At 46.5% G+C, this 22,669-nt stretch overlaps 1 long non-coding RNA gene across 2 annotated transcripts in view; it reads left to right on the top strand.

Annotated features, from left to right (window-relative positions):
• Positions 1 to 22,669, top strand: part of LOC121599029 — a 77,632-nt gene that overhangs the window by 16,480 nt on the left and 38,483 nt on the right. For both annotated transcript variants that reach the window (XR_006005630.1, XR_006005629.1), the window contains one exon: positions 79 to 148. This is a non-coding gene — a long non-coding RNA (uncharacterized LOC121599029). The remainder of the gene's footprint in view (positions 1 to 78; positions 149 to 22,669) is intronic.

The following is a 22,669-nucleotide window of genomic DNA, read 5'->3' as shown; positions in this document are numbered from 1 at the left end:
CTACCCGAAAAACAAACACGTACCAGCTTTTACCAATCTAATCGATTACTACTATTATTTGTCTCTTTATTCTTCCAGATGCTAGTAATTCGCTTTCCCCATCGGCCAACCCAACCGCACCAGGCTCCCGATTAGAAACGTCCTCTAGGTAAGTGTGTGTTTCGCGCTAAGCGTATGTGTGCGAAGAAAGCAAATATTATCGATTTGAAACAGTTTCCCGTGTGCTCATGCTGCACAGGCACTTGCAGCTGTCTGTTTGCCCATTTTTCACCTCACAACTGGCCGTAAATCAAAACCTACCATTTCCACCGTGCTTTCCAACATGCTACCATTCCCAAACCATCCGGTAATGGTGTACCTAAAGGGCAAGGTGGGCTCTATCGATACACTCCACCCCACCCACCGTGCCTACCATCAACATTTGATGGCACATTTCACGCTCATCGTTTGTTTTACTTGCTCCCCTCCATGGCCATGTGTTGTTGTTAACCCATCGGCCCAAAAGTTGGAGCGTTAGTATCTGTTCCGATCGCCAATGCGTGACGTCTTGTTTTTAACACTCCACCTCGCCTATGCGAGATGATGCGTTTGCCTTATCGATGAAGCGGCCATAAATGGTGGTGATAGGGTGGGGGAGGGGGCGGCGTTTCTGTGTTTGATGATACTACTTTCACCCCGAGGAAACAGCGTGCTTCTTTCGATAATGCGCCATAAAACGCATAAAAGCCACTTGGTTCTGATTTTATTATTTCATCCCGGCTGAAACTACCGACTGTGTCGGAAGTGGCAAAGTAGTAACATGTTGGGTGTGTGTGAGGGAGTTTTTTTTTTAGTTCTCTCTCCACTCATACCTTTTGGGATGGTGTTGCAGTTTTATGCCTTCGGGTAAGACACTTGGGGCTTGTTTTTAGTTTTTGCAACCACCAAATAAAAAAAACCTTCGATCCGTCTGCAACATCGTACCAAGTGCGTCCGTCCGGTAAATGCGTCCCGTAAAAATTCGTAGGCCGATAGAAAGTTAAAGGACGCCCAAAGGTACCGAAAGGTACATGAGGCGTTCGCCCGACCGTAAAAAGGAAAAAACCAAAAAAAAGCAACGCAAAATTCCGATCGCTGGTAAAAGTTTGCCGTAAAAAAACACAGCACACACACACACACACACAGCGCCCGCCCGCTCCGAACCGCACTGATTGGAAATCTCATACCAAGGGGTTTTTGCGTGTGCCTTCGGGAATGTCTAGCCTTTCAAAGCCGCCGTCGTTCACTGCTCCCAAAAGCTCCGAGCCGCCCTGTGCCGGATGTGTAGTGGGTGAAAATGGCGTCCGGAAATGGGCATTTTGTGCTCCTGCTGGGAGGTGGGTGGTTCGAGTCCAAATTCGATCCTTATTGAAGCCATCCAGCCTGCCAGTCAATCGCCAGCATTGGAGGTTTTGTTATTTTCCTTTTTCTTTCTTTCTTCCTTTCTTTTTTGTTTGCCGTTATGTTGCCGTTACACTCTTTTGATGGCGAACGGTGCCGGAAGGGAAGACTATAGCAGCGACGAGCGACGACTTAGCAACCTTAGAAGGCTGCTTTTGCCGTCGATCCTTTCGCGTGCCTACCCGCCTACTGAGAGCGTGTCGCGAGCGGTACCATATTTTCCACATTTCTCCATGCGGAAAGAGTTGCTGTGTTTGTGTGTGTGTGTGCGAGTGCTGGTCCGGATGGTTCCAGCTATGTTTTTGCTAAAGGGTTTTTTCGCCCGAAAGCGCTTTTTTTGTCTGCTGCTGCATAATGCTGATGGTTTTGTGGTGGAGCGCGAAGCAAACGACCGTTTTCCGTCCATTCCCTCGGTGCCCGGTGCCGACCAGACAGACAAGCGAATGGGAAGCGAACGGGAAAAAGAGGGGGAGGAAAATCACCACAATCAATGGTGGGGAAATGGCCTGACAAAAAAAAGGAGATGCAGAGAAAAAGCGATAGGAAGGAGATTATTTCTGGGGCGTGATGATGAGAGGCTTCCGGTTCTGTGTGTGTATGTGTTTGTGTGTGGGGCGATGGGCCGGAAGGAAGCAAACACATCGGGACTAAAGCGAGCGCCCAATTGTGGACATAGAGTTGTGTGCGTTCGTTTCGTTGGAAAAGCCCACAATTTTCCCACAATCAGCCCGAGCGCGTTATCCTTCCCACCCCCACCAGCCAGCGCAAGAATGTATTGGAGAAGCATATGAAAGGGGAATGGACGGACGAGCCCTTTGCCGCTCCCTGCCTTTTCTCCAATGGAATTTGTTTTTCATCCTCGCACACGGAGCGCGGAGATTCCATTCATGATGGCGCGCAAAACCGAGAGGAGAGGAGCGGGTGCGATGGGAGGCTTTCGCTCGAACAATAACAGTATCCCATAACCGGAATCGAATCGTTACATTTCAATAGACTGCAACAATTTTTCTTTCGGCCGTTGTCGCTACTGCGGACTCCACGGAGACTCCAACCGGCTCCACCCCTGAAAGGTTCTACCCAAAATCGCCTGCCAGCGCGTGGGAGGAGTACATTTGTCGCAAGGGAGGGGAACAAGGGGAAGAAACGCCATGCCTGAAGACAGATCGAGCGAACAACTAAACCTTTTCCGTCTTGGAGCAGCGATTTTCTGTTTGGCGCAGCAGTTTTTCGCCTGCCTCTCTTCTGGCTTTTGTTTTGCTGTGCGCCGGGCTACGTCCTAAGTCCATTTCACAACCGTCGCGCTGAAGTGGCCACACGATTTCGTTCGCTTTATTGATTCAATTCACCACATCAGATCGGGAAATCTCTGACAGCATCGTGAGAGGCGGACATCACAACACCGGTACGATACCATCATCCCTGCCTGCACACACCGACACACGAACAGCGCTATTCTTGCACGGCCACGGTCCTTCGATCGTATTTATTTTATTTTATTTCCTACGATTGTCGAGCAAATTTCGAAGAAGATTGCATCAAATTAGCCGAATCGACTAGCAGACGCCTCCTTCCGGGCGAAAGCTTTTGTTGGTTGATTGTTGTTCTCCCGCAGCAGTGGGTGGCGTGGGGGTCGGCATGACGTTGGCATGCTCCGAGGGCAAGGGCGCTTAGTAATTGTTTATTTATTGCAATTGACAATGTCTTCGTTTGTGTGTGGAGGTTTTTTTTTGTTGCTCTAAGCACTGTTTGCATTTGTTTTGTTTGATTCTGGATCTGTCTGTGTGTTTGTGTTGGTAAAGCTTGCTCATAAAGTAAACAATCGTTTATTTGTCGTCTGGAAAAGGTCTGTACATTGTATTGACAACTTCCTACGCACTGCAAATAAGTGATACCGTAGTAGTTTCGCTAGGCGTATGGAAAGGCAATATTTTTATTACCCTTATCGAACCAGACGTATCGATGATGGGATCTTGAAAGTAATCGTTTCCAATTGGTTGCCATCTGGGTGCCTGTTAGCTCTGGAACTATAATCCCTGGGCTGACGATGTATGCTGGAATTAAGGGCTTTAGTCAATTTTTGATAATTTAAGACATCCTTTCTTCCGCTGGATTCATTTCCACGCGGTGCTTTTTCTGATGCTAATGGGATGGCTCATCATCACCTTCTTTGCATGGATTTGAGATCAATCAATTTTAAGTCTAGAGCGGCATCTCCAAATTGTAATAAATAGCGAGTTATCTTAAGCCGGTCTGGCACAGGCAAGCCTTGACCGACAACGGTGGTTGTGCCAAAGAAGAAGAAGAAGCAAGCTCCAAAATTTCATAGAATGCATTACAGTTTGCCTAGAACATGTGACACTTTGCCAGTCAATGTAAACTATCATTTCTACATTTCTACAAACCATAAACGTCTATTGTATTAGTGTACCATCAATTAATTTCAGTTGACACCATTAAAGCCTTTTATTTAGTTAGTATATAAGGCAACTTTGAAACCAGGATTTTTCCAGCTGTGTAATATATTAGTTTACTGCTTCTTGCAATTAATCATCTCCTGTATCTTGAGACCTGAAGCTTGAAGCTTCAGCTAAACATGTGATAGTAACGCGCGGTAAGCTTTCGAGACACTAGCTGATAATTTCATGGGTTTTATATTTTAAAAAATCATTTTGTCATTCTGTTTTATAATAATTATACTTTAAACATGAAAGCACATTACCATATAAAAGTCTTTCAAACTGAATTCAACACAGCATAGAATTTAAAATGCTCTTTTCTCTGAATTTATGTACAGAAATGCTCAAAAATTAAATTATTGAAAAGCATTTCTTTTAATTTTTTATACTGTGCAAGGTTCAAAATTCATAACCATAGGAATTTTCATACATGCAATCAATCCTATTGGAATCGTGTTTTGGGAGAACTTATAGGCCTATGCGATGCGGTTCTCCAAGACACCAGGAAAGATCCAGTACAGATCATGTTTCGGCTGAGAATATTTAGTCCATAATAAGTCCAATGTAGCCAATTCGTAGATAATTATGGTAATCAAGTCATAATTTGGCTGTAGCAGCGATCGACCCATTCATCCATCATAGGCGTTGTTGCAAAATAATTCTAATATTCAAGTTTACAATATTTCTGTACCTAATCCGACTCACGATCATAAATGAATCTTCCAGGTGTATACAATTAAAGAACGACTTCTCTTTACTTTCATTTTAATCAACATCATGTCCTTTATAGAGTCTAAATATTTCTAAAAAATGAAGCACCCAAAACAAAAACAAAGCTTCAAAACTGTTTTCCATCCTTACTCACTATCACACGCAACGACACGTTCAAACAATACACGCAAAGAGGTAAAACTATTGCAACGATGCAGCAATGTGTACTCCCGTGCTCGTCATACATACACACACACGCACATTCGGTCCACATCTTTTTCTGTCTGCTGCTGCTGCTTGCAATAAATTTTATACCATGCATGCAAATAAAACGTCCGTCCCCAACCAGCAGGCCACGCCGAGGACGTTTTTAAATGCCCATCGAGTGGGAGATTTTTCCACGCAGAGAAGAAGCATTCTCTCTTTCTCGCGTGTGAAAATCGGTTGGAACCATTTGTGGTGCTGTACTGCAAAAGAAAGAAATGACGGGTAGTAGTAGTAGTAGTAGGCCGGCTTTTTCCTTCTACTTGTTCCTACCCCAACTGGTTCAACTTTTTGTTCAACCGAACAAGGCGGGCGGCAATGGAATGGAAAGGCTGCTGGTAAAATACAGTTCTGTGTCCTGTTTTTCATTTGCTCCCTTGTTTTTAGTTCGAAAAAATAAGACCCCCCGCAGGTGTGTGTGTGTGTGTGGCTCAGGGCAAGCAACTGCAACTTCCCTATCTGATTCTTCCACTCACACCCCCCACTCGGCTCGATGGCTCTCGAGCACGCGGTCGGGGTGGGAAAAGGTGAAAATCGGTTGCACGCGGCGGGTCGCTTTGCATTCCGTTTTCGCCAAAACGCATTTGCGGGTGCTTTGTTTGCGCGTGTGGTGCTAGCGGATCGCCAGTGGCAAAAAGTGGGGGGGTAAACCCGCCTCGCTGCCCCCTCTTTCACTCGACGGCGGTGGATGGCCACGAACGATATTCCATTCGATTTCGAAAAGTGCAACTGCAGAAATGTAAAACATGTGCACCAGACTGTGTGCGGGTCGGTCGGCGGTGTGGCTCTACTGCACTGGAGTGCATTTCCTTTTTGCCAGTGAACCAGTTGTACCCATACCGCCCCTCCCCCCTCCCCGTACCAACCGCTGATATTTGCGGAAAAGATCCAATTCAGAATTTCGCTCAAGAGCGGGCGAGCGGTGCTTTAAAATGTGCCTCGAGGGGCTCCCGAGCTGGTGGCCCCGGGCGGGGTGTAACCCTTGTGGCGGGGTTGCACTTGTCACGCCGGTGCTGCAGCGTTGCAACTGCACCATTGCATCCTCCATCCCCCTGGCTTGTTCCCCCCTTGCCCTTCTAATTGAAGGGTGTTGCTTTTCGTTTGTTTCTTTTTGTGTGTGCTGGCTCACATTTTGGACTACAAATGCAGCGACGATTATGGAAATAGTTCGGGGTGTTTGTGTGTCTGTGTGTATGTGCATTTGCTCTATTGCGCATAGCGGTGCGACAATGGTGGATTTTAGTGTTTTTGTTCCGCAGACACTGGGAGGGAAGGTCGGGGGACTTTATTTTGCTCTCGATTTGACTCCGTTGTAGGGGTTGGGAATGCGTCTTCGGTTGCGTTCGGTGTTTGTCGCAACCGTTGAACGGCAGCGCACGGAATCAGGCGAACACGTGTTCGATTGCATCCTTTTGTTTTACTTCCATTTAGTTTTCGCTCGCGCCAAACGGTCAAGTTGCAGAACGGGTTTAGCTTGTTTTTTTTTGCGCTGCCTGCGATAGGATTGTTTGACTGCTACGTTCTGTTATTAAATTATCGTTCGGTTTGGCTCCTTTTTTTGTGTGGATATGTCTAAAGTGCGCTAAAGTCAGCCTTTTTTCCCCCGCACACACTGTTAAGCATTGGACGCCCGAAATTCATCCCCCATCAGGGTGATTTATTGTGTACCTTTGCAGTGTCATGAGTGTGTGTCTGTGTGTGTGTGCTGTAAATAAAATTGAATCTAGTCGAGCGAATGTGCTGTGGCTTGGTACTCGATGTTGGAATATTTGATTAGCCGTGGGAAGAGCGTGAATCGGGGACAGTCAACGACTACGCGTAGCTTGTCGTGTATGGAGAGAATTTAAAATAGAATTGAATTTATTTATTACTATTATCTTGTGTTGTGTTGTCAACAATCGAATTGATAAATAAAAATACGTTCTCCTTTTCAATGCGAAACTGCTTGTGCCACTTTGTTTGCTAGCCAAGGGAGCTAAGGCATCGAATTTTGATAAAGCCTTTCTGCGCAAACAATTACCTAGTGATGCTACACCATCCATCGCAGTTAGTGAGAGCTATGGCAAGCACCTCCTAAACCCACCAACCTAAAAGTTCATCGTTTTGCCACGCTTATCAGCACAAATCCGCCCGTAAACCTTTCCTCGGGGCGCCTTTCCTTTCGACCTCCAGCACGACACGACCTCCAGCAGAAGAGTGAAGAGCGTCCATTCCAGCAAACCTCTCAATCGACGTCAACTTCACAATGGCCCACCCGGTGGAGTGGACGTGTTGAAGTGGATTTTAGAACGATTTTTATCAGCTGCTGCCACCCGATAGCCCCCACCCCCTGGTGCTGGGATTTTGGGGTCTCTCTCGAGCACGATTCGGCACGCCGAGCGCTCGCGCGCGATGATTTATGTCCACCATCCCCATGGGCCTCGTTATCATTGTGCGTCGTGTTGGTGTCCCGGTTTGGCCGTCATCTCAAGATCATCTCAAACTCGCGCGCCATCCAGCGTTGTGACGTTTAATAGCCACTTCCCGTAGCTAATTAGAAGTCGTTTCCGTTTCCATGCGGCTCGCCGTTTCGGGCAACGGAGAGCCGTTGCGATAAGAGCGCGTTTACGAGGGACCTCGCTTTGTGATTAGCTTCGGTGGGGGGAAGAAGATGAGATGGAAACATGCTGAAAAATGAAAAAAGGAGGAAGCTGTTGATGAGTGTCGTTTCTATTGCTTTTTTGTATAATGCTTGGCAATACCGGTAAGGTCATTAAGTGTACAGCTCAGACGCCTGCACTTGATAGGATGTTTTATTTTATTTCCTCCTTAGGTAAACTCCCATGAACTTCAAACAGTCCTAGAGAGCACCAAGAAAGTGCTCCAAGAAATCGATATTTTTAACTCCTATCTCTTTAAAGTTGTTTAATATTCCTTCATCTGCTATGGTGTTGATTCATCTATAAACCAATGAAGAAATTAAGAAGAACGATTCACCATTTTAATGTCATGCCATGGCAAAAAAAAACTTTCCCCTTGCCGAAAAACAGCCCCGGTCAGCATGAAGGCGATATTAGAAGCTCCCCATTGTGGCTTAACGTCTGCATGAAAAGACGGCCGACCGCACCCCGGAAGTTGAGCACCGAATCAGCTAAAAGATCAGCCAATACCTGGTTCGTTTACCATCATGTCCATTTACGAGCTGTCACCTCGTGGTCGGATAAATGCAGGGATGGTGTTGTGTGTGTGTGTGTGCCGGCCGGGTGGGTGGAAGTTGGCCCCGATAAAACCCAACCGGCAACATATGTTGAACTATTTTCTCTATTGAAAAACTTTCTCAACTCCTCAACGTGTGCTCCGTGCTTTTCCATGGGCAGTGTCTGTGTGTGTGTGTGTGCTTGCGTGTTGTTGCGAACCAAGCCGCTCGTTATTTGCCAGTTTGTTCAGGGCGAGAATAGAAGCAGAGGGGGGCAGTTTGCATTCAACCCTACCAGCAACACCCGTACTCATCCACATCCTTCCGATTGAAAGAGGGCGCAAACATTTTCCCTGTCAGAAGGAACGACGGTACGCAGTGCTCTGCTTCTGCAGGAGGCAAAAGAGTTGGTAGGATGTGTGCCCCCCCAGGGCTAACCCAATTTCTGGAAACCAATTCTGTGAGAGGGCATGTGGTATGATTTTACCAACACTTGGTGTTTGGGCCGAGGGGCGCGTGGGGACGACGGGTACGGGTACGAAAAACAACGCAAGTGTGTCCCATACGCCTTTTGCCGGAATGCATGATAGGATCAAGAAGGCGAACGGTTAGTTGGTAGTTCAGGATCTTTGAGGTACGACGTTCCTCGCCCGTACCGGGTGGGGAGAATGAGATTCAAATTAGGTATTGCGGCGGTGGAGGGAGGGACGGAGGGCGTTGGAAATTGGGATTGGCCACATTTTCCCGAAGCTATCGTTTTGCATGTCACTTGCGGTGCAATGTTACGGCACGCCGGCTGACGAAGCTTATTTACTATTCAATGAATAAATGAATTATTATGATAAACTTCCTTCGCACAGGCGGGATCGGCTGAAGGTTAGCGGTTCGGGTGTGAGTCTTATATGAGTCAGATTTGTGAGAGCATAGCAGGGGGAGTTTCTTGCGAGGAGTTGGTGATGGAGAAGTGTGTTATTGAAGAGCTGTTTTTTTTTTTGGCATAACTAAATAAATTAAGGTTTTGTTTGAATATTTACAGTGTGGACGATTCGATGTTCGGCACTCGGAATGTAATATTTCATCACCGGCACTATAGTTTTGAAAGCTCACCGAAGCATGTTAACGCTGCTCACTCTGTTGATCATGTGTGGGGCATCTTGTCTTGTTTGATGTGTACTGATAATGTTAATTAAAATTACCTTCTTCGAAAATGTTCGTATGAAGTTTTTCCTGATGCTTCCAAAAAAAGCCTAAACAAACACGTTGTATTAAAACCACCCAGCCGGGAACTTGTTGACACAGTTCAACGTACGATACTCGACTCGTACCGTCACGAGTACCACTAAATACTTCTCATCCCAAACTCTCACACCGTACAAAACTTAGGCACAAAAGTTAGGCACATATCGTACCCAAAGGAAACCGTGCGGAGCGAGGGACAAGATTCGTTTGACGTCCCTTCTGGGGCCATCTTTACCCGGAAGCCATCAATGAAATTGAAGAATAATGGAATTTTCTCCTGCATCGCTTCACCCCTTTTCTCCCGCGGCTCGATCTCACCTCCCACCGCTCCAAATGGACGGCTTTCCTTCCCGACACACCTGCCCGACACAGTGCCGCGCAGTGGGTTGTGCTGTCATTGTTTTTCTTTCACGCAACGTCTCGCACAAGGCTTAACTTGCGATCAGTGCTCCCAATGGCCCCGGGGGGAAAGAAGCCGCAACTTTTTCGCACGCTTCTTTCCCCTTCGAAATGGTTTCTATTTCGGGACGACATAAGGAGGGAGCAAAAAAAAAAAACGATGAAAATAGGATGATGGCGAAGGCTTAGCCGGTGCCCGATGCTGTAAATGGGAAAATCCTTGAGGAATCGTGAAAGTGTCACCTGGATTAAGAACGGTACCACCTATCCGGTAGCTCAGTCATCGGTATCGCTTTCGGCTAGAGAAGTGGATTAACTTTCGAAGCGATGACTTTTGTGCCTGTGTGTTTGTGTTGTGGGACAGGTGTGTGTGTGTTGTGGTTGGGTGAAGTAAAATTGAAGAGCTTCTGCTTCGCATCGCGTCTTGTCGGACCTCCTGCAGCCTGAGTACAAGTAAGTGGGGAAAAGAAATGCAAGATTACTTAGTAACTACAATGTTATTGAAGGCAATAGGAGTGAGAGTGACAGGCACTAAAAACTTTAGAAGTAAACAACATCTCATTCGCTTGACGTACGTGTACTAATTCATTTCCAAGAAGCTATGATGCTACAATATTAGTTTCCTCAGAAGTCGGCAGTTGTTATCAAAACAAGCTATTGCTTTCACACCATTAGGAACCGAAGGGGCGAAAATGTTGATGCATCAGCTCTTCTGGGCCAAGCGTACCATGCGGACATCTACTCCGGATTATTTATGGCAAGATGCTTGCTGTCGTCTTCAAGATGGTAGCTCACACAGATTGACGAGGGCACAAAGTGTAATGTGTGAGAGAGTCAAATGTAGGGCATGCTTCCGAGAAACATTCACCAACCCCCGGGTGCAAACCATTCCAGGATCTTTACCACTGCATGTCCCCTATATCATCCACCCTCAACATATCCCACTGGCGACGTGGAGTTTGGGCGATACGTGTGCTATCTGCTCTCTCGGTAAAGTGTCTTTAATTATCCCAAATAGAAGACAAACATTAAGAGGACTCGGCATCCAAAACCCCTTTTGCCTGCCTCAAGAAATTGCCATTTAGTATGTGTGTAGCAAACTTGCAACGGGCACGGGGTTGCAACTTCTACATCCACCCGTCATCTTCACCGCACGTTAAAACGATTTCGATTCAGGGTGCTGAATGGGAAAACTTTGGCCTACAACTTTTCGCCTGTGTGCCAATTGGTGCGAACAGGCGAAGCCTCCACGACTCCGCATCTCGCCTGTGTGTACGTGAGGAAATTACGATCAATTTAAATTATTTTCCGGAAGTAAATGTTCCGACGGCGGCATCCTGCAGTAACCTTCCGCAGAAGCAACCTCACCTCACACACAGAGATGGCAATCGTGTAAATCCGTGCTGACTTATACTTTCTCACGTTTTGTTTGATGTTGTCACAAACAGTTTAGAAACAGTTGTGGGCCCCGTTTGTGCTCCATGCGTGTCTAGGGGGAGTGGGTTGCGCTGGAGTGCCTCGGTGGAGCATGTTTCTCTCACACCGGAAGTCGTCCCATCGGGACCGATTTGTTACAAGTGCTGCGGGAAAATGTCGCAAAACAGGCGGGGGGAGAGGACAACTGTGTTTGCTGAGCAAACGTTACGCCAGCGCTATCGCTTTTCCACCATGGAATGCCTTCACTGTGTAAGACGCAGCACGCATGGCTAGCGACAAGGGTGAGTCCAGGGAAAAGGGATGAAACTTTAAAATTTACTTGAAATGTACTTCTTGTGGATGACCACATATTCAATAGATCTTTAACCATTCCACCTCGATAAGAGTTATTCTTTAATGCTATCGTACTTTAAATCTTAAAGGGAAAAGCTCGAATAAATCATAATCTCGAACAAAAGTGACCAGCGTAACTAAGCCTGTGCACGCTCTAGCTCCTATCTCCAGCTTGTACTCTTACTCCAAACCACCAAAGCCTGCTTGGAAAGCTGTTCTAGACATGTCTGAAGTGAGTATGCTTTGGCAGGAATGAGTAGCTTCCCTGCAAAGGCGGCAGGTAGCCATGTTTACAGTAGCAAAAAGCGTTCTGTTGACCACTGTGTCCTTTCTTTGCACCGAAACCGTACTCCGTGAGGGCCTAGCCAATGTTATACAGCCAACTTCTAGATCCACTATCCCGAACACCACCGCAACTGCGGGAAAGAGCTTTTAAACCCCCACTCACTGCTCTCCAGGTCTCTCGATGAAATTGCAGAAAGTTCATGCAAGAGCATCCTTCTGCATTCTTCTTCTGGACCGGCACACAAGCAAGCACCACAGCACGTTGAAGGGTTTTGCCAACCACGGAGTGCCAACCGGAAACGGCAGCAAAACCGGCTTCGATAGCTATCGAACGATAGATACCGTCTCGAACGGCAAACGATTGGCTTGAGATCAGAAATGTCAATACGAGAGTCGGTACAGACTTTCAAAGGAAAAGTGGGCAAATCTTGTCCACCCACACCGAGAGTGGTTTGAGGTAAGGTGGGGCTTGCTTCTGACATCGCCCGGACTCTCGTGGCCCGGTGGTCAAATTTTTGGGGCAATAAATTAGCTGACGACTTTTTTGGCCTGCCCTATGTGCCCTATTCCCCTCGGTGGTTCATTCTCGGTGTGTGTGTGCGAAGTGTAGGTTCTAGATTTTTTGTTCGGTGTCTCTGCGTAGAGTGGCTCAACTTCGTTTGGTTATCGCTTCTTCGTGTTCTTGTCCACAGTACGGGAACCGCAGCGTTCGATTTTCGGTTCGGTCAACATGTGTGTTGACATCGGAGCTTTAGCCGCCCTCGGTCGGTTGGTCAGGAGTTTTTATTTCAACGGCTCTTGTCGTTTGTTCCCCGCAGGGGGCGGGGGAGAATGTGGTGAGCAAAATGGCAAGGGCGTTCCCCGATGGCTTTGCCTGTGTACCGATGGTACCGATTTCGCTTTGACTCGGACACACAGCATGTCACTGCTTGTGCTTTTGCCCTGTTTTTGGGGGGGGGGGGGCGATATCGGACAAGGTGGTGAGTGAGTGCCGAGGATGCTGCGGTCACATATTTACCGCATTATGCTGTCGTCATGCCCCGGGGGTTGTGCTGCCGGTCGGACCTTATCGATGCTGTTGAATATGAACGCGGTTGTCGGTATGCTGCAGGGCAGGACAACACTCCCAGCGGCGTTGTTGGTGTCCGTCCCGCCGGCGACCGATCGGTACCGATAGACAGCCATGATTTAATCGATTGGGAGTATCTGCGCCATCACGGGGTTGTCACGATGGGACAAAAATGGACCACAGCGGGTTGCATAAATTATATTAGACTGATGCGGTTCCGATGCAGTATGGGGATTTGGTGATATCAAGCAATTTTTGATTAAATACGGTCAAATATCATGAACAAAAAGTTAGCTTTTTCCAAAAATTTTTACACAAACATTGAACGGTCTATGCTGTCATGTACTTTCTTGGATTTAATATGCAACCACTGATCCAGCAACACCACACAACAACAAAAACCGCAACCCTCCCGAAGCAACGATCACGCGCTGCCAAGGATAATTCCAAGGGATAAAACCGTCAGCTCATCTAAAGTTCGGTTTATTTTTTAATTTTCACCCGGGCTGGGAGGGGACCGTCGTCGTTACGCCCGAAAGGGACCCGGCGCGGCTGCCACGGGTAAATTGAAAATCGTAAATTTAAAACACTTTTCCACCGCACCAGAAGCAACAGCGCGCGTCGATGAACCTGTCGATGGCGCCCGTCAAAAGTCCCTCGCGGCTTAGAACGAGCAACGGGTATATAGTGCCTGCCCTTTTGCCTGCCCCTTTTTGCCATCATCAACACAGCCCGATGATCCGTACAGAGCGTAGCGTAGAGAGTGAGTGGGTGAGCTTGGTTTAATGAATTTATCGCCACGATTCGCGCGCGCGCTCCCCTCGGGCATCGGAAAGATGATAAGAGCGGGCCTCTTTCGCTGCTGTGGGCTGGCCCCGGGAAAGCAAGTCCGGGCACTTTTCACCTTTTCGCAAGAGCGGTTCCGGTGGTTTAGGTTTCAGTTGAAGGTGGAATTTAAAAGATTGAGTAACTGTTCTTCCACGAAGTGTGTGTGTGATGCGGAGCGTCAGCGTCGGAGATAAAAGCAAGTTGTTGAAGTTTTAGAATGACGGCTAAAGGGAAGGAGCGGTGTGCTTGATGGCCGAAACAACCGACGCATCCGACGAGCGGAGAAGGATTTTAAGCAATCCCGGGGTGTGTGGGGGACGGTAAGTTCGAGCCGTTTCGTTCTTATCGGAATTGATCCCATAAACACCTTTCAGTAAGCAAAAAAATGAAGTGAAATACACCACGAGGGATTTCCAAGAACAACCGAAGCAACGCTTCGGTGAGTACCTCGTAACTGACGACATTAAACTTTTACATCATTTTACGCAATCTCTGTACATCGGTGTTGCGCTCATTCGTGGGCATGATGTTTGAACCGTCCGTAAGTGAATTATTTTCCCTACCAAGACTAAGAGTTTTGTGGAAAAGTCAAATACGCAATGAAATAACGAACATAGACACATATCAACATCACCTCCATGTGACGATGGGAATGCTTTTTTTTTTGGAAACACTTTCTTGTTTGGTACTCCTGCTGGGCGGCTTGTTATTTGGCGTTGCTCACGTGTTTGTTGATGGAAGATATTCATTTTTTAGTGCTCTTTCAAAAAAACTAGAAGAAAAGTACAACATACCAGCGATACATCTTGGAAAACTGTGCGTTGCTGTGTACAACATTTCCCATAATCCGTTTGCCGTTGGTTTGAGCTGAGCGAGAGCCAAAAGCAGGCAGCGCTGGTGTTTCTTTTTGAAGTTTTTGCAAAGTGGCTCGTGGCTCGAAAGTTTTCCTTGGGCGTCGCGTGTTTTGCATGTAGCTTCTGCGAAGCTATCATGTTCCGGTTATGATAAGAACAATTTCTAGGAGCCATATCGTGCACGGGAATCACCGGTTCCAAAGGGAAGGAAAAGGAACGCTAGAACACAGCCATTAGGGCGGCGTTGGGTGTTGTAAAATGTAAATTTTATGCTTACAACCGTGTCGAAACGTTCAGCAACAACAGTGGTAAGATGTTGTCTTGCTGGTTTGCAAGACAGCTGATTGAAGTTTTCTGCACGCCTTTGCGTTGCTGCTTTGTTTCGCATTATCTTCGCTCGTGCAGTTTCGCAAGCTCTTCTGGAGCGACGTGTCGACAAGTTAAGCATAGTTTTAAAGTTTCCGAATATAAACATGCTGATAGTGGCAGCAACAAAGGTCTTGCAATTTATTTATTAAGAGATGAATGTTGCGAAATTTTGTGTGTGTGTTGGTTTATATCCTCAGCGTAAGGGTTCGTGTGTATCAAAAGAGAAAAAAAAACAACCAAACTGTTGGAATTTCGGTACTCCATTTTATCCACACCATTTTATCGTGCGTTTTTTTGTTGTTGTTCTTCGCTCTACCGGTAATAGACTTCCGGTCACGGTCGTGGTACCCGAAAAATGGGAACCGGAAAACCGGCTGCAGGACATTTCAATAAATCTTGCCAAATGGTGGATTAATACACGCGCAAAAATGCCGCGCCCAGCTCAGTGCCGCTAAGGATGGGGGCTTGCTCCAAATTGCTCTTTCTTTGCCGGCCAAAAGGAGGACTTGGTTTCCTTCACATTACTTTCGGAGTTGCAGCCTGTTAGTTGTTTGTGCACAGGTATGCGCCGTGGGCTCTTGCCCCCCGCCAGTCCGGCATATAGCGAAGGTATTTGCTGTTGAGGGTCACGGGAAAGATTTATGATAAAGGTCAGAGCTTGATTATTGCGGGATTATCATTCGGCGGGGCTTTGTTGGTTTGTTTTCTGTTCCCGTATTTAATATACTACCATTATCCCTTTCCCTGCAGACTTATAGGATTTAATGCAATGTGTGTGGCTAGTAGGTTTACTAGAAAATATATATTTTGTACCAACTCATCTATGCTACAAATAAGTTCGGTATTTATTTCTGTTTGCTGTTAAATTCCTGTATAAAATAAAGATCCAAAAACAGTTTACTCGCATCCACTTATCAGATTGATATTTCGTGACACGAATATGCCCCGTCTAGGTCAGCATTATTTTTATCCTAGCACTTTGAAACCACTCGCCACTAGGCTGCTGATTGGATAGAATCGCCTTCCATTGTTTGTTTTTCCACTTTAAATCGAGCCCGCTTGATTCTGTTAGCGTAGAATTGCAACCGTTTCCAAACCATCGCTGGAACGGGTCGAGGGCACAGGTTCCAACGATAAATTGCTACCGACAGGCGCTACGGCGTAATCCTAACGTTCTGTCCACGAATAGCCCCAGAAAGCGCGGGGAATAATTCGTTTCCCCACCGCTGGTTTATTAAATCCTTTTGAACGCAAGAACCAACAAGCGGCGAAAAAAAGCATCAGCACAAAGAAAGTAACACAAAAACGGTACCTTCATTTGTTAAAACACAAAAACCTTCGACGCTGTGCTGTTGCTGCGGGCCAAAACGGAAATCCATTTGACCAGCAGGAGGCGTAAAGCGCTGCGCGTAAAGCAAAACGCAACCAACAAAGCCGCCCACTGTTGTCTACTGCTACTTATACTGCTCTCTTGTTTGCATAACATTGAAACGAAGCAATTGGGTTTCGCTTTCGTTGGCCAAAAACCGACCCTCACTTCCCGGTTCCTCGTTTTCCCTTCCGAACCGAACGGGAAAACGCGCGTCTTCAAACGCGTCATTTCAAATAATCGAGCTTAGTAGGCTGTGGATGGAAAGGGCGGATGGAAAAGGGGTGAAATAGAGTGGGCAGCATGGGGTAAGATGGGAATTCTCCTTAAATCGCTGATGGGTGTGACGCTGCGGGGCTGACAGGAGGGTGGCAAGCACGTAATTTCGCTCTCCCGCTGATTGTGGGTCGAGTTTTCAATTTTCTATCGTTAAAATTAGCCCATTTTCCTAGCCTCCTTGGGAAAAGCGACCCCAGCGTTTGATGAGTGTTGGAAGCGTGGAAGGAGTGGCGTGTGCCGTTGGTATGCTGGTGTAAAATGTGTAAAAGTTTTCCCCGGACCGGTGGAAAACTGTCACTCTCATCTCATTCACGGGATTTGCTTTGCAAAGTTCGTTCGATCTGTTCCCGGTTCTCTGTTTACATTTCACTTTCTTGAAGGCAGCGATTTAGCGCCGGGCAGGTTTTTAGTGTAATGAGAAAATGCTGCTGGGCGAGCTTTCCGGAGGGCGGCTTTGCCGCGCTTTGCCGGCTTCTGTTTCTGGCATGTTAACGCTCACCATCATCTTTATCTAATTTGATGGCATTGGAATGATTTTCGTTTGATATTGAAAGCATCCTCGAAAGAATGTAGAGCCTTCAAATTACAACGAAAAAGGAAGAAAGGATTTGGTGCATTGAAGTAGGAAAGGAATTTTAAAAAGATTAGTAAAGAGAGAAAGAGAGAGAGAGCATAATCTTTAGAATGGTAATATTGCTACTATTTCTTGATTCAGCTATTCGGTATATTTTTTAATTGTTTTTTTTTTGTATTTTTTTTTGTAGTTTGTATCAATTTACAATTTTCTGAAATCATTTTATGTTTAAAGTTTAACTAGATAAAGTTTCATATGCAGTGGCGGTCACCTAAAGCCGAACACCTCATATTTTCACCTATCATCTGGCTTGGAGGCTTTATGTAAAGTTCCTTAGACCACTTATTGGAAAAATGCCTTGTTTATATGAAACAACAGACCGATATCTTTAAAAATCTTAGAAAACTATGTGTAAATGTCAAAAAGGCGTGAAATTTATCTAGTTCCGGGATCGGCAAACTTTGCGAAGAAAAGAGCCAAATTCTACAAAAAAGTCAATCCAAGAATAAAAATGTGTGAAATTTTTATGAAATGTATAGTATAATGCATAATTGACAAAAATATTTTAAGGTATTTACAGCTGCACCCACAATCTGATGAAAGCTCAACAGAATGCTTGCAATATTCCCCTAGTCGATTGCAACATTCCCCTATGGGATTGCAAACTTCCACAGCTTGCTTGCAACATTCCCCAACCGATTTGCAATATTATCCTAAGTGATTGAACTATTCCCTTATATGATTCGAAATCCTGTAAGAAAAAACTAAGTGTCCGATTTAGAATGGTCGCCACGGTATAAGCTTATGGCATGAAAATGTAAAGTATTCAATTGTTGTTTTTCTAACATATTTTACTTACATTTTCTCCAGTTTACGTTGTATAGAGTTCATTTCCCGTTCATTTCTATTGCGGTATGAAAACATAGCAGCTTAAAAGTCATTTTTCCCTCCAATCGACTCACTCCTTTGCTATCGATTCGAGGCACAATCGATTCTAATGCTTATGTTTAATCCATCCCCGGCAGTGTTGGGGTTTCTGCTTACCGTACACAAACCGTGTGTTGGTTAGCTCTCGCCCTGCTAAGCTAGTTTAACGCTAGTGATATACATTTTTCATATCACGTTCATCACGTACCGTCCCGCTGCTCATCAAATCACGCCCGATTTCCCGGGAGTAATGTGGGGCGTGACGCTTTTTTCTCTCGTGCTCCTACCTCCCTCGAAGCCGTGAGGATATAAGTCCTGCACTGGGGATGGAACTGGGTCCTTTCATCAAACATCAGCCGAGATTTGCGCTTAACGCATTGTGTGTATGTGTGTCTGTGTGTGTCCGTTTGCCAACTGCGAGCACTGCGGGACCGGTTAGTTTATGTTGATTTTGAGCAACGACGATAATGAATTGCGGGAGAGCCAGGCCCGCTTCGAACGGATTGCGAATTCAAATCACGATCGAATGCAGCAGCAGCAGCAGCGGTCGGGTGCCAAAAGAGCAGTAGGAAAATTATCGGCAAAATAGATTGGCGAGTTTTTTTTGGCACTGCAACGTGGAGTGGAGGTTGTTTATTTGACCATCCACGTCAGCAAAGCGAAGAAAAAATGTACACAAATAATATATCCCATTTTTTTGTTGTCATAAATCCCTGTCATCAATGCCGACAAAGTATCGATTGAGCCAATTTTGAATTGGCCCCTTTTTTCCCCATCCCTGCTGTGCTTGGTTAGTTTGTTGTCCGCATCGCGTTTTTAATTAAATGCAAACTGATTTGATCACTCAGTATCAATCAGGGCAATCTCACCGTGCAAAGGCAAACAGATAGATCAAGATAGGGGTTGCTGTGCTGCCGGTTTGTTTTTCCACGCTCGAGCGGATATGGATTGATATTTAAGTGATTTCAGAGAGCTGTGAAGGATAGCACCCAACTTAGCTTACTCTTTCACTATCTTTCTCTCTCTTACTAGTTATATGTATGTCTTACTCTAAAACTTCCTTTGATGTGGAGAAGCGTTGAAGCAGTGTAAGATGTTCCTTTCGTTTCGCGTGTCCTGTACCACCGTCTGCGTCCGCTTGATTGCTGCACGGTGCCATTTGCAATGAAATGGATAATTTACCCTGTACGAGAATAAATTCCCACAATTTGCATCTCGCTTCGAATGATCGAACAAACTCCCCGCGAAAGACGCAATCGAGACGGGTGTGGAATGGGAAAGGGCAAAGTGAATTTTATCTGCAAAATATTCAACAGCGCAATGTGCGAATATGTGGACGTGGTGGTGCTGAACGCATTCGTGCCGGGGTGGAGTTGGAGCTTTTTTCACGGGCCATTGAATGCTCTGTCACGTGATAAATGGCGGTAACAGGCGTACTTTGAGATTATGGAAATAAATGTTGGTGTAAAAAAGGCGTGTTTTTTGGCACACTCTTGCAAGACTTCAATGTCGGTGCTTAAGGTGAATTGAAAGAGCTCCAGTTTTGTTTGCTCAGGAGAGTTTAAATTTAAATATTATTTCACGCTATCCCGTTTCAGTAAAATGGAGCAAATCATGTTTTAAATTAGTATAAAGCTAGACCGAGTATACGCCCTGGGGTGCGCCTACAGCAACTCACTTGTATGCATATCATTGAGCTTAATTAACTACTAGCTCCGGGGTACGCTTGGGAGATTACAACTATCCGCATCTAATTTAATCATCCAAAGGATACGGCACCGCACGCTGTACGTGATAGCATTTGATGAAGACAAACCACCTCAAGAAGCGTATCACTTCGTCGTTCGTTTGTTCGTTCGTTCATCGTCTGAGTAGCTCCAATCGACCTGTTGGGTACGGTGTGTGCGTGTGTTGTGCACGCATTTGTCTAGGAATCAACTTTGGCAAACACAATTATGCTCTCCGGTTCTTATCCAGTCTCGTCGGCAAAGCAAACACACAAATACGCATCCAGTTGGAGGACGCACCGCTTCCGAGACGTTGCAACGGTACGTTCTAATCAGATAGTGATGTACGCAACCTGTCCCCGGACGTACTCAAGCAAGCGAGAAGCTTTCCTCCTGTCGATCTGCAAAAGAAACCGGTCGCAAGTAGGAAATCTTGTTAGAATCATCTTGAGCACGCACGCACCATAGCGAGCAGAGATGGCGCAATAACACACAACAAAAAAAAGTGTGGTTCCCTGTGCTCAAGAGACGAACTCACTAATTCGCTTCCCAGGTTTGAGTAAATGGATCGTCACGAGCAGCACTCACACAGGCAGAGTGCCCTCTTGTGGTGTGTCTTTTAAGGCAGTCCGACCGAAGCAGAACAAGTATCGTGGCTCAATTACTGTGCCCAAACACTTACGGGCGGGGAGTAAGGTGGTCCAAGTTGTCCCATTGGAAAGAGCGGGCCTCCCGCTCGGCTAGATTTTGTGGTAAGAGAACTGAGCGAAGACGCTCGCTCGGTAAAGAGACTTCTAAACGCGTGAAACGCCACACAACTGCACAGCCCTTTTGTTTGCGTCTTGTGCAACTTTCTAAACCCATTTTCTCTTCCACTCCTCTTTCCAAAAATGCTGAAGTGTGATTCACTATTTATCACCAGCACGGAATGGGTGGGCGAGTGTGTGTTAGTGTGGTTTTGCCATTTGCTGTTCCGAGCTTTTTCGGGAGTTAGTGGCGCTTGCTGTTATGGTGCGTGACAGCAGCAGCCCAAGACACCTTCCTCTCCATCCTTTGGAGAGCCGTTTGTCGTTGTTGTGGTATTTTGTTGTTATGTGATTCAACTGGGCTTGGGGAGTGATGTTCGTGGCGACGGTAGTGTCACTGCCATGAAGCCGAGCTACATAATTTGTCTTTCATTTGAATCGAAATTAATGGAACGCGAAAGCGCACACTCACACAGAGCCACCCCAAAAAACCAACCACAACGGCATGGCATGGTAGCCGTCATCGTGTCGAGTTCGCCGAGAATGGGGGTGTCGGTTTTTGGTGGGGAAACAAAAACAAAGCGCCAGCAGTAGAGTTGGTAGAAGAGAAAAAACAACAGGGAGTCGACCCGGGTCGGTCCGGTTGATGAGTTTGTTCGTTGACACGTGAAAATGAAACTGCTGCGGCGGCGGCGGCAGCAGCAGTAGAGTGTCCGCAGAAGAAATGCTGCCAGCTCAGGATGGCGCACCCTGTCACTCTGAAGTTGGCGGGCAGATTGTACTGCTAAAGCGTTATAAAGTTTATTTTTTCTATAGTAAAGCACAGTTTCTAAAAAAAAAACACACACACACACACACACTTTTAAATTTATCATCATCTCGTCCGGGATGCAATTGACAGTTGACTTAAGGGACAAGGGTTGGCTCAGTTGCCAGCACCAATCCTTGCTAAAGTTGAGAAAGAGTTGCACGAGCCACAAGAGACAAAGCGAAGAGCTAATTAACATGATCTGAGTTGCAAACTAATTTGCGAAAGTGACCAGCGAGAAAATGAATTATGATTGTGGCGCATTCCAGCAGGACATCCTATCCAAAACCAAACAACGAACCTCTATGTTCTCATCAGTTCGATTGCCGTGGAAACGTGGAAAGCGATTGTCAGAGGCGCTCGGTGTCCGGGCGTGTCAGAATGAATGACAAACAACCGAACTAGGAATAACACCACCACCATCACTAAGGCTATCTGTGCACCAGGTGAAGTTGGGCCCTGCATCTAACCAGCCTGCCAGCCTGCCTGCCTGCACTGGCCATTAGTAATCACTTGTTCCCTGGACACGGCACCGCCTCAGGTGCCCTTGTTTTGCATCCAGAAGCGTCGCGTGGTGGATAATTTTCGGAAGTGATCTTTCGTTGAATAAATGATTAATCACCCGGGCCGGGCCGAGCCTGCCGGCGCTCGAACTGCAGAGACGCCATCATTTCTCGATTGAGCGCTGGGTTGAGCGATTTGCGGCAGTGGGAGGGGGGGGGGGGGGATCCTTCTTGACATATTGACAGCCTGCAGCTAGTGTGCGAACCCAGACGACGACGACGTCCCTTTTCGTTCGATTCGGCAGACGGCAGGAGTGTGCAAAACGAGAATGGGGTTTTGCGTTGGCACGTTCCGAAATTGGCACGCCCTTTGCCATTTCATTCTTGTTTCGGAGTACATCCGAACCCGGGTGTACCTGCTCATACATTAGAGTGCAGCTCGCAATTTTCGGAAGGAGTATGTGATTGTTGATTTAGTGATATATACAGTGCAGCTCGTTATGGGCATCCCCTGCATTACCGTTTTGCGGTTTCTGCCGCAGACGGCGCTCTTGGCAAGCGCCAAGGATACGGATAAGAGAGAGAGCAGTCGATCGCTGCAATTTGCTGCACCATCGTGCCCGTAATCGGGCCCGCTGCCGAGAAAATGGGCCTGAACGGGCCCGGGCGCCTTCAGTCTCGCCGTGAAAAGAAAACCTCCCTTTTTTCTCCTACGATCACCTGTACAAAACCGCACGCCATTTCCTCCTGCAATGGCTGGTAGAATTATTATGTTCGACGGTGTTCGACAAACGTGGCCTACACGGTGAGTAGAACGAAGGTGCTCGGCACTGAACTTTCGATCTCAATAACCGTATAATTTCACTTTGGAGCACTCGCTCTGCTCTTTTGCTGCTGC

The sequence above is a fragment of the Anopheles merus genome, chromosome 3L (assembly GCF_017562075.2).
Source record: "Anopheles merus strain MAF chromosome 3L, AmerM5.1, whole genome shotgun sequence".
NCBI lineage: Eukaryota > Metazoa > Arthropoda > Insecta > Diptera > Culicidae > Anopheles > Anopheles merus.
This window is presented reverse-complemented; position numbering and strand designations above follow the sequence as displayed.